The 18,530-nt window shown below is 35.9% G+C and overlaps 1 pseudogene; it reads left to right on the plus strand.

Annotated features, from left to right (window-relative positions):
• Nucleotides 1–1,499: 1,499 nt before the first annotated feature.
• Nucleotides 1,500–18,530, plus strand: part of LOC113039058 (lipoxygenase homology domain-containing protein 1-like) — a 37,476-nt pseudogene continuing 20,445 nt past the window's right edge.

The following is an 18,530-nucleotide window of genomic DNA, read 5'->3' on the forward strand; positions in this document are numbered from 1 at the left end:
ATGACAGCGCTTTGTTATTGCGCCGCCTGCTGGTCATGTTAGGTATCGTTAGGCTACAGTATGTGTCCACAACAAGATATGTGCCAAATAAGTTGTAAAAAAATAAAATAAATAAAAAACCTTAGTTATATTCTTTCATATGACTAGGGATGATGATTTGTTGTGATACAGGGTCAGGACTGGACATTTTCATAAATCATGAAACAAACACACCTTCCATGTTGGCATCTGTGGAATGGAGAGATGAAAACGTGTGCATGCAGGGTGTGTGTGTGTGTGTGTGTGATCCTGTGTTTATCAGATGATAGCAGGATCAGGTGTTCATAGTAATATAGCTAATGGCTGGAGAAATTAGCATGTCGTCTCAAGAATTTCAAATCGTTATTTACACACCGCACTTCAGAATCAACAAAGACAAAACAATACACATGTAAGTCATACTCCCACTAAAATGTGCATTAGCATCAGCATCCTGTCATTACAATTAAATTATGCATTTGTTTTTTATATCCCTTTGTGTGCGTATATATATAATCTCTCTTGGTGTAATATTAATATTAATTGGTAAACCAATAAATACATGTCTGAAAATAACAGATCTATCAGTAATGTTTTGGAATATATGTATGCCATAATTTCCCATCAGAAATGTTCAGGAATTTATATGTGCCTTGAAGTTATATTCCAGTTGGAAACTTTTCTTTTCAGTACAATTTGGTGAAATTATATATATACACTAGTGCCTGCAGAAAGAAATTAAAAATGTATTATTTATCCATGTTCAAGGACTAGGACTTGACAACTACTCATAATCTTACACATTGTAAAAGTGGGGTTTGAACAGTCAAGAGAATGTAAAAACCCGTCTTTATGAGCTGTTCTTGTGTTTATACAAGTGTTTTAGAGTGACTTCTTCCACTTACGTTTTCAGCCAGACGGCAATTTGCCTAAATTAGGATCCCGATCTTCTTTATTGCCTAGGTTGGGTAAAGCATGTTAAATAGTTTGACCACGTTAATCCAGTGGCACTAACTTATTTATCTGTGTTAATGAAATCACTGTTAATAATTTACAAGTGTTAGTGAAGCGTCTTTAATTATCTGTTCTGTAAGACTCCCTCTCTACTGGTGTATCTTCTTTCTCTCTCTCTGTCTGTCTGTCTGTCTGTCTGTCTGTCTCTTACTTTGTTAAAGTCTCTCTTTCCTTTCCTCCCTATGTCCTTTTTCTATTGATGTGCCTTTGAATTGTACAATGTGCATAAATGAGCATATATTTCCCTTGTCGTTATGTTTATGTATTTTTATAAACATGTGCCATATATAAGTTTGTGTGTGCATATAAACGCATGCCTTGCTTTAGTAAAGCGATCCCCAGACTATGAATAATAAACGCTGTGAGGCCCAGCCCCCTCTCTGTCGCTGTCCTCTCCGTTTTCATTTGCTTTCTCTCACTGATCATGTGACCACGCTGAGCACAGTAATTATTCATGAGCTCGGTGCTGCACCGCGGGACCTGCGCGAGAGAGCCTCCGGCTCCGAGCTGAGGCCCTGCTCCAGCTGCATCCAGGGGCCCATCGACCGGCGCGGGTCAGACGGTGACACCTTACACCGCAGACGGCGAGGAAACACTCACCTTCACCCTGCCACACTCCAGATAAATAAAAGATGCCCACAAAAGAGAAAAAAACGAAAGAAACCGAAGAAAGTGATGACGAAGGAGAGGAGAAGGAGCCAACGGTGACAGGAAAGAGTAAGAGGGACTCAAAAACGAGACAGAAGAGCTCCGAGAACAAGACAGAAAGCACTGAGACACCGACAGAGAAGAGAAAAAAGAGCCAATCTGTGAAAGAGAAAAAGAAAAAGAAGAAAAAGGAAGATGTTGAGGTGACAGAGAATGACAACGGGACGGATGAGCAGAACAACAATGAGCCCATCAGCAAAGAAAAACACACCTCAAACGAGAAACGGGAGGTAAGGAAAGAGAAGAAAAAGAAGAGTAAACCATCCGAAAGCAAAGAAGGACAGGAAGACATGGGTCCAAGGAGAAAAAGAGCAAAGACGGCAAGAAAAAGAAGAAGTCGGCAGAAGAAGAGGAGGATGAGGATGCTGTGCAGGAGGAAGCTGAGGAAGAAGAGGATAAGAAGAAGAAAAAAAAGGATAAAAAGAAAAAGAAGGGCTCCGACAGCGACGAGGAAAAGAAAGCGAAGAAAGGGAAGAAGTCAAAGGTCAAACAGGTGGATTATGCTGAGGTCTACCAGGAAGAGTTGGTGAACTATCACACGGAGGAATCAGATGATCAAGAAGATGAATTCAACAAAAAGAAAGGTAGACTCTGGAGGAGGATTCCCCTGCTCTTCTTCTTTTTATTCTTTTCATGCTTTTCATTAAAAGAGAAAACTAGATCAACTGTGGTTTTCCCAAAACATTAAGTTTAAAGAATTTAATGCATTTATGTATTTGAAAGGATAGTCTGCTCGAGAATGATAAGTCTGGCATCATCTGTTCCTCCAAACACGCTGTTGGTTTACTGTGAAAGAACATCATGCAGAACACAGCAACCATTACTTCTGAGCTTCATGAAAGTCAACAAAATTCGTAAAAGTATCCAAATCTGAAATTCAGAACTTGGAGAAGATTATCAATGATCAGCTTTCTCACACAAAACTATCACACCTTGAGAAGGATTTCAGTTCAGACGTTATATGGACTATTGTACTTTTCTTGTCCTTTTTGACAGTTATAGTATGAACTGTCCTCCAAAATGTCTGTTTTGTGGTTCCTTATTGGCTCTGATGGTTCTATGAAGAACTTTTAATATAGAACCCTTTGAATGCACAAACGTTTCTTCAGATTATTAAAATGTTCTTCACACTAAAGGATATTTTAAGAACTGTTCACATTTCTTTGGCCATAGCTGCAAAAACCCTTTTTGTGAGGGTGGATAAGTGTCAGAATTGTCATTTGTTGATGAACTATCCTTTGAAATGAGCAGATCGCATTTGGAGACTTGGTTAAGTGTAAAGCCACTGCACTCAAACTATCTTCTGGGGATGACCTCTCTCTTTCTCTCTGCGTCTGTCCGTCTCTTTCTCTGCTTTCACTCTCAGTCAGGCAACCCCTCTTCTCGGTTTCTCACAGGTTGGATTTCTTTTAACCCTGGAACATCTCTTAATAGATTACTTGAACGTCGGAGGTTGAACAACGCAAGCTGAAATAGACAAAGCAGAAATGGAGACAGAAATAAAGAATCTTCATTGGAGTTGCTATTCACTCTTAAAATAAAGGTTCTTTATTGGCATCAGTGGTTCCATGAAGATCCTTCAACATCAATAAAATCTTTCCAATGCACAAATGGTTCTTTATAGTGTTCTTTTAAAAACTCTTCACTGAAAGGTTCTTTGGGAACCAAAAATGGCATCACTGTGAAACCATTCTTTTGGAACCTTTATTTTTCTTTTGGAACCTTTATATATAGTCAGAGAAGCTTCCGGATTTCACATTGGCAGGTGGCTCTAGAGGTCTCTGATTGGCACAGCAGAGTTGTGTCTGGCCTGACTGATTATTACGGTGTCCTGGCAGCAGGGTATGGTGAGACAATGGTAGCGGGCACCGGGCCAGTAGTGGATTTGAATCAGACGGGCACCTCTCTATGGCCTGAAACATTACACTCTAATCGGCCTTTTCATGGAGCCATCAAAACCTCATTCAGCGAGATGGACATCATGCTGTCAGGTTCAGTCGGGCGTAGCACGTCAGGTCGAGGTTATGGCTTAGCACTGATCCAGGGGTACCTTACCCTGGCTGATGCAAAAGATGAATAAATAAATAAATAAAATAAAAGCGTGTGTGTGTGTGTGTGAGTGTGGCAAAGTTTAATCGTGATTGCAAAATAAATGTTTTTTTGAGTACGTAATATATGTGTATGTACTGTGTATATTAATGTATATATAAATTCACACACATGCATGTATATATTACTTTTAAATTTTTTGTAGATTTATTTATGGGCTTTTTTATGCCTTTATTAGAAAATAGACAGGAAAGCAGAGAGGGATCGGAAAAGGACTATGAGCCGGGATTCTACCTCGGTTCAGCGTGAACACAGTTGTGCTGTATGTTGGCACTTTAACTGATTCCGACTAACGATAACGATTCACCTGGTTGTTTTTTTCTTTATCGATTCCTTAAGTGAACCAGTTCATAAAAGTAATTTGTTAATGAATCGATGTACACTAGTCATGCTGTACGTTTTGAGGAGAGCTGGGAGGACATAATAGAAACATTTGTTTAAATAACCTACAAAATGCATTAAGAACTCTTCTAATTTTTAAAGAGTTATAAAGGAACTTCGTACAGGGTTAATTTCTGAAATAAGAGCACAAGGATATCTCAACAATTGACCTATATTGATTAGTTACTCTCAGATGGTGTAAAGTCTCTGAATCCCATTTCAGGTGGCCAGTGTGCACTTGGTTTAAAAGAAACTTAACATTCAAAATGAACCCTGTTTGAACGTTACTTCTAGATGTGCTGCTCCTCAGGTTCAGACATGTATTTTGTTGTTCCAGGGTCTTGCAGTGGTTCAGAGAAAGGTAGAGGTCACACGGTGAGCATCAGGGCCATGTCTTACTCTCACTCAATTAACATGGCTAAGTTACAGAGATATAGCTTACAGCAATTCAGCATATACGAACGTGGGTGAGCTTAGAAAGGCAGGTTGTTGGGTTACACGGGATATACCTGAGCACTCTTCTAATGTTATGCAAATGAAAACAAGATGCTTTCTTTTGCAGAGGGTCAGGTATAATTGGTTTACCGAATGTTCTCGTTTCTCCTCAGTGTACGAGGTGGTGACAGTCACAGGTGATGTTAAAGGAGCTGGGACTGATGCTAATGTGTTCGTCACCTTGTTTGGAGAGTTTGGAGTGACTCCCAAAGTTCACCTGGCCAGCAAGTAAGTTATGCCTCAGTCCTGCATCTCTACATGACAATGTTAATCTTGAGAGTTTCCAGATGCACATCGACTGTAAATATACATGTATATATAAATACACACACACATATATAAGAGAAATGTTGTTTATATATTAAATATATTTATATATAATATAAATTATATGCATATAAATATATACATGTATACATTTTGAATGTTAAGAGCTCATAATTTGTTCAAAAAATATGATACATTACACATTAATTAATAATTCAGTATATAAAATTATTTAATTCACAAGTGTCATGTTTGTGATTTTTGTTTAGAATTCATGTAAGCTATAGCTTCTGACCTTTAAATGAAAACACACTCATGATTTTATGACAGCACACCCTGAGCACATGTGAGTTAACATATTCATCGTATCGGCAAGACATATCGGTATTTTTCATGTTGGGCTAATGCCGATATTTACATTACATCATTATCGGCTGATTCCAACACAGATCCGATAATATCATGCAAAATAGTAGGGCTGTCAAAAATAGCGCATTAACGACGTTAATTAGTTGTTTGTTGTTAATTTTTTAACGCATTTCACGCATGCGCAGTGTGACAAATTATTCAGGTCAGGAAAGTCTCGTCGATCTCTGAATTCTCAAGATTATGAGGCGCCGTGTAGGATTTAAATCAAACTTCGCTTATCAATACATACATAAAACACGTGCATATACACCTATAAATTACTCGCATATACATGCATACTACTGAATGTTCAAAAATACATATATAAAATACACGTGAACACTAATATAAAATAGATACCAATACATATAATGTTATCAATGTATGCATACACACTTGTGAATAACTTGCGTATACATATAAACCTGACACGTGCATACACCTACAGACACTCACATATACATATTAACTTGATCCATGCATATACACCTATTAAACACTCGCACATACATATAAACTCGCTGCATACAAACACAACTGCACATACTCGCACATAGCTACATATAAACTTGATCAGTGCATATACACCTATTAAACACTCGCACATACATATAAACTCGATGAGCGCATACACATCCATAAAACACTCGTGCATACATAAACAATAACATTTACTAACGTATACAGTTCAGATGAGAAAAACATGTGTACATGTATATATGCGAGTGATTTCATATGTGGATGTGCGTGAATTTTCAGTATAAACGGAAGGCATTTCAGTGTAAACGGAAGGCGTTTCAGTTTAAAAGGAAGTCGTTTAAGCGTGTACGGAAGTAACCTGTCTAAATACCGCATTTGCAATCATGGACCGGGATTGTGCTACACCTGAAGCATTTTGCGGAATGTTCTTTTTTCGCCCACTATTATAAGATCAATTACCATCAGTTTGTGTTGCCTGCTCACCTGCAGTCTCTGCCTGCAGTCAGAAACAAAATCTGAATCGCGCACTTTGTTTCGGCCTTCGAGCCCTGGTGGCATACAAAGCATCAATAACACCGCAAACGATGCGATCATCCGCCGGCGAAGTTCACGGACCGTGATATCACACTTGTCAGTGGTAAAGTAACTGGCAGTTTCGATCTAGAAAAAGGTGAGAATTTCACTTTTATGCAGTCTTCACGAAATAACTTCCAAACGCTATGCAAGTTAACGTTACACATACACATACAGAGAGGGAGAGGGAGAGAGACAGTTTTTCCTCTAGTTAAAAAATATAAAATGTGTTCCCAACTAAGTCCCACTAGTGAACTTAGCCATTTTCAGAATTAAGTGTTTAAGCTATTTGCACAGAATAGGAATATCATAACTTCATAACATAGTGAGTATGTTTGCAAATATTTTGAACAAAACAAATAAAATAAAAGCGATCCATGTGTCATACAGATCTATCGTGGCTGTGTTGTGTCACATGACAAGCATGACGCGTAGCCATGGAAACATTAAGGCGGTACATTCTAAAATAACGGTCTCCTAAAGAAACTCACGCTGGGGCTCAGCTAGAATATTTTAAACTCATGTGCGAAAGGGTTTTATTTCTGAAAATGGCTAAGCTCAAGAGGGACTGGGACTATTTCGTGAAGATTGCATAGAAGTGAAATTGTGAAATTCTCACCTTTTTCTAGATCGAAACTGCCAATTAACTTACTGCTGACGAGTGTGATATTATGGTCCTTGAACTCGCCGGTGTTATGAAATGTTCAGTGTCTGAGATATTTGGTGTCATTGAGAAAAAAGAACTATATATAAAGACTCGTATGCAGTAACAACTATTTAACTTTTTTTTCTCCTTAAAAAGGTTTCACATGGAAGTGCATGAGAGCCTACAGTTCATGTGGAGAATGTTTGTTTGTAATTAATGTATATGTTACAAATCAGCAGAGTTTGATACTTGCACTTCTGCCTGTTATTTTGTTCCTAGTTTGCAGAAGCTCTTCTAATGGGGGAGACTCATTCTCAAGTTATATATGAGCCACTACTGCACACATACATGAAGACATGGGTAAACCCAACCTTCTCAGAATTAACTTAAGTTTTTTATTATCTGATGCAGGGGATGGTGGATGTGTACTTTATCAGTGTAATAGTTAAACATCATATGCAAAAAAAAACCTTGTTTGATACAAATTTTGTATTATTAACCAGTTTTACTACATTCTGTTCCTGAAATCCACAATTTTTAAATCAAGATAATCAAAGGTAATCAAATCAAGCACAACCTAATAAAACATGTTTCGTGAATAAAGGGTATTGTAAAAAAAAAAGAAAAAAAAAAGAGCATGGTCTGTGGACAATTCATCTCAAAGTGCACCACAATGCAGTATATGATTAAAGACAAAAACAGTGTATAAAGACATTTTACAACCTTTTTTTAACTATAGAGTACATTTTATCTACTAAATGTATCAGTTTTGGGAAGAAAAAAAATTTTGATCAAGAATCTTCCAGTTCATGTGTGTGTGATATATATATATATATATATAACACTCCGATTTCGTTTTGTTATTAAAAACTTTTTTTTTGAATGACTGAGCAAACGATTAGGAATGACACAGATCCCTGTCCATAATTGCAAATTTGGTTACTTCCGTTCACACTTAAACGCCTTCCGTTTACACTGAAATGCCTTCCGTTTATACTGAAAATTCACGCACATCCACATATGAAATCACTCGCATATATACATGTACACATGTTTTTCTCATCTGAACTGTATACGTTAGTAAATGTTATTGTTTATGTATGCACGAGTGTTTTATGGATGTGTATGCGCTCATCGAGTTTATATGTATGTGCGAGTGTTTAATAGGTGTATATGCACTGATCAAGTTTATATGTATGTGCGAGTATGTGCAGTTGTGTTTGTATGCAGCGAGTTTATATGTATGTGCGAGTGTTTAATAGGTGTATATGCATGGATCAAGTTAATATGTATATGTGAGTGTCTGTAGGTGTATGCACGTGTCAAGTTTATATGTATACGCAAGTTATTCACAAGTGTGTATGCATACATTGCTAACATTATATGTATTGGTATCGATTTCATATTAGTGTTCACGTGTATTTTATATATGTATTTTTGAACATTCAGTAGTATGCATGTATATGCGAGTAATTTATAGGTGTATATGCACGTGTTTTATGTATGTATTGATAAGCGAAGTTTGATTTAAATCCTACACGGCGCCTCATACAAGATAGTAAAAACAGCGGCGAACGCCGCGACGAAAACACAGAAGAAGCTTAAGGTTTTACCCCAGTTACTCTCAAATACATTCATGCCAAGCTCGAATAAACAGAGACGACTTTGGTAGTTGATACGCTGGTGCTTCTTCCTGCTATAGCGTCCTGTGTTTCACACTGTGCATGCGCAGAACGCCTACATGCAATGCAGCGAAAATTACAGCTGTTTGGAAAAGTATATGCATTTTTACTTGGTTTTACTGGAGCTTGAAGCCTTTAGAACGCGAAAATATCGATCCTAAAGTATTGTGGCAGGGCAAATGAACACCTCCCAAAAACAATAGTGCCCAGAGTTCTGCTTATGTGATGGTGGAGCAAGTATGTGTTTTTGAGTTCATTCTTTCGAGTTTCTCTATGCATAATTTCATAGATATGTGGCTATATTTAACCACTGGTTCACCTAAAACTCTTACACTATCTGTAGTTAAATGGCATGGTTTGATATAGTGCTCAGGTAAATTTGATCTAAGTAAATGTTAAACTTTTGAAATTCAGAAAAAAAGAACCACATATTGATGAATCAATACATGTAAATTATGTATCTGTGTCCTGTTATTTATCTTTTGGTATGCATTTCAGGATTCAGGTGTAATTGCAAATAGTGATTGATCCTGATTAATCCACTGAAAATTCTGATTAATTTGATTAAAAATTTTAAACATTTGACAGCCCTAAAAAAATTTTTTTTTTTCCTCAACTTTCTCAAGTGATAAAATGTGGTAAAACTTTAAAGAAATAGTTCACTATACAATTAAAAATTGGTTGAAAGTTTACACACCCTCAGGCCATCGAAAATGTAGAGTTTGATCTTCATCAGAAAAGATTTGGAGAAATTTAGCTTTACATCGCTTGCTCGCCAGTGAATCCAGTGATTTTTGAAGATTATTATTAGTGTGTTTGACAGGATTATTTTTACTTCAAAACTTTAATTCAGTGTGTCACTTGCCATTTCTTCGTTAATTTAAGCGTGATTTCTGAGTGAAAATTGTTTCAAAGGAAACCCTACACTGATTTCAGTATTATGCAGGAATTTCTGTGGATTTTAACAGGACAGTGCATATATGTCATGTTAATTCTATAATTATGTATTCTTCTCTAATTTACAGCACAGAAAAGAGGTATAACTTTAACATGGCCACCTCATCTGCTCGTGTGTGGCCGTGCATTGCTTTTTTTGCGCACAATGCTGTACAAGAGAACATCCCTGTGTGCTTTGACCATGACATTCACACCATCACATCTTTGGGAAATAGATATTGTTTTCTTAGTAGGGCTATACGATTATTCATGAAATGAATTATTCATGGCATGAATTTTAATCACGCTTGGCTCATCCATTACACACAATGCCATGGTGAAGCAAAGGATATGCTCTCCTCTGTACAGCATCACCATGACATTCTTCTGAAGGTGAAGAGATTCATGTGACTTTCTCATTGAACCAGTGAGAGGCTACAGTCATGTGACATCACTTCCTTTTGTGGTCTTTCGAGAAAACAAGTTTACACATATGGTGACCGCAAACAGGTAGGCTACTCATAGAAATCTCCACACATACATAATGTCCCATGTATGCATGTTGATTTTTTATGAGTACAAAGAGAGACCCTCAAAACTCTCCCTACAGTAATCAATCGTCCAATGATTCATATGATTCAGAAATTAATTACTAATGGGAGAGTTTTTACTTGCTCAGATGAATGTCCAAATGGTTAATGTTGCATAATGACTCCTAAAACAAGGTCAGAAATGGAAATCAGATGTAGCCTCAGAAATGTTTAGAAGAATATTTTAAGAACAATTCATAAGCGAGACTCCAGTAGACTAACTGTATTCATAAATCATTTTTAAGCTTAGTTTAAGCTTAGTCTCCAAATTAATGATTTTTCAACCTATTTGAGAAATATTGTATATTTTTGGGTAGTTGGGTGCATCTCACGAATCTTGCCAAGAACATGTCTAGGTTAAATGTCACCTCATTGGACACTTTTTTTTTTACATTTTCATGGTTCGCAGAAGTGGAAGCTTATGATTTTTGTTGCATTGTGACATAATCTTCATGACATGTTTTCATGGGATACATCCAGTCAGAGAAAGACTCATATATTAGGCAGATCTGTTCAGTAACTCAAAAGATTCAGCAGAATAGAACAGAAGTGCTTTAATTCTGTCCGACAGTCAGAATGCAACATTTTGGAATCGAGATGATATATAACAGAATCTCTGAATCTGTCTAAATGTCATCATTTCCAAAGTTTGCTGGTGCGGTTTCAGTGTGCTGATCTCAGGTGAGATGTGTGTTGGTTTCTCCGCATCGGTAAGTCTGTGTGTATGTGTGTGAGTAATTTGGCAGTGTGAGTGGGATGTGTAATTCATACTGGGTGATTTTTAATTCATGCATTTCACATTTTGATTAGAGAGATGCTTTTGGCGAAGCCAACGCAAGAGACCGTAGAGCGATATATGGGTCATTGATAATGACAGATGGTCCTTCTCATAAACACACACTCCTGCATTGTCATTTTTAGATGTCGGTGCATTAGAAAGTTTGAGTGTCACAGTAAATCGTTTAGTTTGAGACTATTCACAGATTGATTTCTATTCATTTCAGGAGCAGAACAGCCTTTGAAAAGAACAAGACTGACGTCTTTCGGATCAAAACACACAATGTTGGGCCAATAAAGAAAATTAGGTAAATATATGCCCTTATGAAACAAAAATATATTGCAGTATATTGTAAAATATCATGTAATATATTAGGCATATATTCTTATATATATTTATTTTTTTCCAATATATTGCAATATATTGAAAGCGGCAATCATTTGTATATTTTGCAATATATAATATAATATATGCATCATCAATATATTATTAAATGTATTCAAATATATAAAATATTAGAAAATAAAAAGGGAAAATAATATATTACAATATATCACAATATATTTTAAGAAATATATTGGTAAATATATTTTCCTTTCGTAAGGGTGCCTGTATACATCCTTATACCTTACCTTACAGGCAAGTCTTAAATGTTACAAGAATATATATTTTGTGATGTACTTCCTGTAATGCAGAATCGAGCATGATAACACGGGCATGAGTGCCAGCTGGTTCCTGGACCGGGTCATCGTGACTGACATGAACAGGCCACACCTCCGATTCTTTTATGCCTGCAACAATTGGCTGAGCAGAGACGAGGGGGACGGACTTACTGTCCGATATCTGCTGGGCAGCCTGAACCCCATGGACATCCCAAAACGTATGTATGCTTGCAAAATAGAGAGCAAATAAACAAACCACATGATTATTTTATTTCATTTTATTTCATCACGTGAACTGTGTGACAAAAATCTACTCAAACTTTTCACCGGCTAGAACAATTTTTGATATTTTTTGTTGTTGTTATAAATGATAAATCTCTTGCAAGTGTAAAACATTTTAATTAGGCAAATGTTTTACAATTATTAAACAGTCATACACACATTAACACTACATACATAACACATGTGCATTTAATGACACTGCAATTTTACATCCCATAATAGCATCTGTATAGCATAAGTAAAGAACCTCAAACAAGATACTACAACTCTTAAATAAATAAAAAACTACATTTAACCTACAGATATACTTCATGTCTTATTCCATATAACCCATAGATAACATCACATAGGTCATGTGATCATGATCATATATGATGCATGCATACAAGCATCACCAGACTCAGGTTGCATAGAAAGGATTAGGAGAAATTCAGTAGTAGAGTAGAGTTTCAGATGGGGATCACAATAACACCCGTCCAACATTTCCCAGAGACCACAGACAATATAACATTACATCCCACAGATAGGAGAAAGACTAGATGTGGAAGCTGTTTCTGAGAAAGAGCTCACTGGTGGTTTTAATGATAGCTAATTTTCAAAAATATACAGTGCATGCAAAAAAAACAAACAAAAAAAAACACATAAAATGTGTTAATGTGTGTCTGTTCATATATTGCAGAAAACAAATACATAGCCAGTGTCTTCACAATGGATGCTAAAGGCAGTGGGACAGACGCTGATGTCTACCTCAATATTTTTGGAGAATTTGGGGATACAGGTCAGTAAAACCAATCAATGATTCTGTGTTTTATTTTATGTGGTACAAAATCACACAAAGGTCAAGCTTTAATTGCCTAGAACATTTTTAATTATTATAAGAAATATTGTACAATTATAAAACATGCTTGTATGTTAAACCATAATTTAATTTAATTTAATTTAATTTAATTTAATTTAATTTAATTTAATTTAATTTAATTTAATTTAATTTAATGTGCCATGAATCTACAACATTTTATTTTTTTTAATTAGACATATAGTATTTTATTACAATAATATTACGAATTAAAATTTTCAGTACTAAATACAGTCAGTGTTTCTATGTGTTAGTTTTTTGGTGTGATGTTCGCAGGAGAACGGAAGCTGGCCAGCGATGGAAAGGACAATTTTGAGCGCGGTAATGAAGACAAATTCACCATCGAAGCACCAAATCTGGGCAGACTTCGAAAAATCACCATCGGACATAACAACAAGGGGTCGTCTGCTGGCTGGGCGTGCGATAAAGTAAAGAAACGCACTTTTCATCTACAATCTTCATAACGAATATCTTTGACTCGGTCCTCTGTGATTAATATCACGTCTTTGTGTTATGGTGATGTGTTTTAGGTTGTAGTAGATGACATGGGGAATAAAGAGGTTTATGAGTTTCCGGTCAATGCCTGGTTTGACATCTCAGAAGGAGACGGCAAAATACAAAGAGATGTGCTTGCCGGAGCCACACAGCCAATGGGTAAGAGCAAAGGTGCGTGTTTGTTTATTAGAATAAGTGCACTTGATTCAAACTTACATGGATTTGTTTGGTTGTGTGTGTGTGCGTGAAGCGATTGTGTATAACGTACAGGTGATGACGGGAGATATTCGTGGAGCCGGAACTAACTCTAAGATCCACTTCGTCATGCACGGTCATAAGGGAATTAAGAACAGCGGTAAGTTGTTCCTGGAGGGCGGCACATTTGAGCGCGCTCAGATCGACATCTTTAACGTGGAGCTGCTGGAGCTGCTCAGCCCGCTCAGCAGAGTCACGATTGGACACGACAACGCTGGGATCAGCTGCGGCTGGTATTGCGAAAAGGTGTGTGTCGGGGCTGTAAGGTGTTTTGAAGCTTGCATTACTTATTCATACATGCAGCGTGTGATCTGTCTCTCTCTGTCTCTCACAGGTGACGGTATACTGCCCCTTCACAGGTTTAGAGCAGGTGTTTCCCTGCGGCAGGTGGCTGGATGAAGATGAGGGTGATGGACTGGTGGAGCGAGAGCTGTATGAGATGGTCTCACTCAGACAGAAAAAGCAAAAGAGTGAGCAAATGATCAAACTAGACCTGCATCTTATTCGCTAATCACCTACAATCCAGTGTAACCTGACACTAAATGTGCAGAAATAGTGCTGCGTTGTATTTAAAGGGATAGTTCACCCAAGAATTAAAATTCTGTCATTATTACTCGCCCTCATGTCTTTCCAAACCCATAAGACCTTGGTAGCTTCACAAAATGTATCCACTGATGTCGCATGGAGCGTTTTACTGATGTGCTTGCTATGTTTCTGGACCTGGGAACATTTCTGTTGCTCTCTATGCTGTCGGTCAGAAAGCTCTCGGATTTGATCAGAAAATCTTAATTTGTATTCCGAGGTTTTTCGGGTTTGGGTGAACTAACCCTTGAAGCTAAATTTAAAAGTTATTGTTATTCTAGTTGACACAGAAATAGAAAAAAAATCGAAAAAAAAAAATCAGTGATAAATAATGTTCATAAAAAAATAATAAAATAGAATCAATAATAAAAATGTATAATTTTGTAACTAATTGTAAAGGAGGTTAACATCAATATTAAAAACAATAAACAATAATCAATAAAGGTACAGAAATAGAAAAAAAAATGAAAAAAAAAAATCAGTGATAAATAATGTTCATAAAAAAATAATAAAATACAATCAATAATAAAAATGTATAATTTTGTAACTAATTGTAAAGGAGGTAAACATCAATATTAAAAACAATAAACAATAAACAATAAAGATATGTTCATAAAAAGTTATAAAATCAACAATAAAATATATTGAAATGAATATATTATCAATAATAGAATGTGTCTATAATATTAGTCATAAAAAATTAAATCAGTTATAAAATAAAAATACTATTCATAAAAATTACAATAATAAAATTATAAGAAATAAAAAACCCAATGATAAAAAAATCAATAATTCAAATAATCAAATCATTTATGAAACACAATTCTATTAATAATTGATGAAATCAGTAATAAAATACAATTATATTTATAAAACAATAACAAAAATTAAACAGTTTATTATTAATAAAAATAATAACATCAATATTCAAATAGTTATATTTATAAAAAAAATGATAAAATCTGTATTCAAATAAAATTATATTCATAGAAATAATTACATCAATGATACATCTTATAAAAATAATAACATCAATAATCAAATAGTTGTATTAATTAAAACTTATAAACTCTGTATTAAAATAAAATTATATTCATAGAAATAATGACATTGATGATACATTTATCTTAATAAAAATAACAACATCAATAATAAAATTAAGTTGAATAAATGATTAAAAAAATGATAACATTTAAAAGTACTGTTGAATTGACTCTTACACCATGGAGACTCTTTTCTGCGTGTGTGTCTGTGTTTCTCAGAATTGCCCTGGTCTCTGTGGATCTGGACGTCTGAGATTAAAGGTGCTGGCACAGACGCCCAGGTGTTCCTGCAGGTGTACGGGGAGACAGGCAAGAGCGACCAGATGAAACTCGAGAGTAAATCGGACAGTTTTGAGCAGGGACAGTGCGACAAATTCATTGTATGTCTTTTCATCTTTGTGCCTCATTCTAAAAATATACATACTTATACAAACTGTCAATTTATCTATGTCATTACAGTAGATAAGAATATGTCAGTATTTCTAGCGCAGTTTCCAGAACTTAAAAATGTTGAATCTTATCAAAATAAGTTTTTGTATTTTACATTTTCGCTGTCGCTCTAGATTGAGATGCCCGATATCGGAAAGATACGCAAGGTGAGAATCTGGCACGAAAAGAGGAATCCTTTCTCTGGCTGGCACCTTGGCAGGGTGAGAGACCTGCACTACAGACTAGTGCACTATTACACCCAAACAATTTGTCCATTTCACACTGTAATCATGAAGTAAGCAAGCAGGCTTCGTGTTTTCTCAGCTACTTGCACTGGTACAATTTAAAATGACTCGTGCACTTTGATGCTAAAAGTAAGTGTATTAAAGTTTCAAGTGTGAGTCTCAAACATTTCTCATCAAAGTCCAAATGATCTATGCTGCACACATTCATTTTAATGTAGCGTTATATTCTTCCTTAAATGTTGTTTCTATTAGTATTTCTTCTAATCAGCTGTAGGATAAATAACTGAGTTGATATTTAAACAAAATGTGACCCAAAACCAAAACCAAAAGTCGCTGGGGTATATCTGTACATTGTATGGGTCAAAATTATTAATTTTTCTTTTATGCCAAAAATCATTAGGACATTAAATAAAGATAATGTTCCATGCAAATATTTGATACATTTCCTACTATATTAAAACTTCATTTTTGATTAGTAATATGCATTGCTAAGAACTTCACTTTGACAACTTTAAAGGTGATTTTCTCAATATTTTGATTTTTTTTGCACCCTCAGATTCCAGATTTTCAAATAGTTCTATCTCAGCCAAAATTGTTGCATCCTAGCAAGCATCCTAGCGTATTTATTCAGCTTTTAGATGATCTATACATATCAATAAAAAAAATGGACCCTTGTGACTGGTTTTGTGGTCCATAGCTCTGTGCCATAACATTTTCTTCTTGGTTACTGTGTTTTTCTGCATGAAGGTGACATTGATGAAGACCCTAACTAGGGAGAAATACTCATTTGTTTGTAACCGTTGGTTGGACATCAATGAAGATGACAACGAGATCATTAGAGAGCTGCCAGCTACCGGAAAACTTGTGCCAGAACCATTACCACGTGAGAAAATCTACAAAACACACATTCATTCTTAACCCTTTTCACCCTTTTTAAGTGTCACAAATTTAAAACAAACATCAACATGTACTAGTGCTTTAAAGATCCCAGAAACAAAACATGGATCTGAAAAACCAATGAAGAAACATCACAGGCTTTTTTTAAAAACATAACTTAAGAACACAAAGCAATGAATAACATTTCATAATAGCAATAATGTGCTTTGCTGAATATAAGTGACTTCAAAGAACCACTGAAGAACATTTATGTGCTTTGGACTAAGATATAATCCCAAACTCAGTCATGCATTATACTGTATTAGTAGTTGACAGTAAGAAAAAAATCTATTTCAGAAACAAAAACAAAGATTTTATTCATTTTTCATATTTTTTTCAATATTACTATTTAAATGTGACCCTGGACCACAAAACCAGTCTTAAGTGTAAATTTTTGATTGGAAAATATTTGGCCGAGATACAACTATTCGAAAATCTCGAATCTGAGGGTGCAAAAAAAATCAAAATATTGAGAAAATCCAAAGTTGTCCAAATGAAGTTCTTAGCAATGCACATTACAAATCAAAACTTAAGTTTTGATTTATTTACAGTAGGAAATTTACAAAATGTCTTCATGGAACATGGAACATGATCTGATATCCTAATGATTTTTGGCATAATAATAAGATAATCTTGACCCAAACAATGTATTTTTGGCTATTGCTACAAATATAACTGTGCTACTAATGAGTGGTTTCATGGTCCAGGGTCACCATATCTGTTTTTTATTACTGTTTAATAGTTATTAAATATCGTGTGACGATTTGCACGGGAAACATCAGCGGAAGTGGGACAGATGCCAGTGTGTATTTAAACATCATTGGTGACTTGGGAGACACCGGAGAGCGTCTGATGTTCATGAGCAAAAACAACGCCAACAAGTTTGAGAAAGGAAACGTGAGTAATGACATAAAATCTCTAATATAATGTCTTAACTTTCGGTAATCCGATTAAATATCGACTGGCTGGAGATATTATATCCAGTTCATTCTGAAAATGAAATCTAAAGATGAACACATTGCATTGTGGGATACAGCACCTTGTATAAATTTATGTGCATAGCATACATACTTTATACTGCAGAAGTAGTATGTGTTAACTCTTTTCTCAGCATGATGAGTTCCTGGTAGAGGCGGTCACACTGGGACAGATCAGGAGGGTTCGGATTGGTCATGACGGACGAGGCGGAGGATGTGGTTGGTTCCTGGATAAAGTTATGGTCAGAGAGGAGGGACAACCTGAGGCGTCATCCATCGAGTTCCCATGTTACAGGCAAGACAATCTAACAAACATTAGCTTGTGGTCTACATCATGTTTCAAACTCACTTGTCAGTATAAGTACATATGCATATGTGCGCGTGTCTGGCCGGGTAAAGAACATGCAAAAGTGGTGTTTAAGTCAGTTATGTAGTTGAGAAAATTGACTTTGGTTACTAGTGGACACTAATGAGTGCTGAGGAAACCCTAACTACATCAACGAGAGAGCTCAGCTACACACACGCCTATAACACACAAATACACACACTCATCCTGCAGTGTATCTCTCTCTGTCTCCTCTCAGGTGGCTGGATCGTAATGAAGACGACGGGCAGATTGTAAGAGAGTTAGTCCCTACTGATGATGGTCAGCGTTTGTTCAGTGAGTGGACACACACATACAA

The sequence above is a fragment of the Carassius auratus genome, chromosome 21, assembly GCF_003368295.1.
Source record: "Carassius auratus strain Wakin chromosome 21, ASM336829v1, whole genome shotgun sequence".
NCBI classification, from domain to species: Eukaryota; Metazoa; Chordata; class Actinopteri; order Cypriniformes; family Cyprinidae; genus Carassius; species Carassius auratus.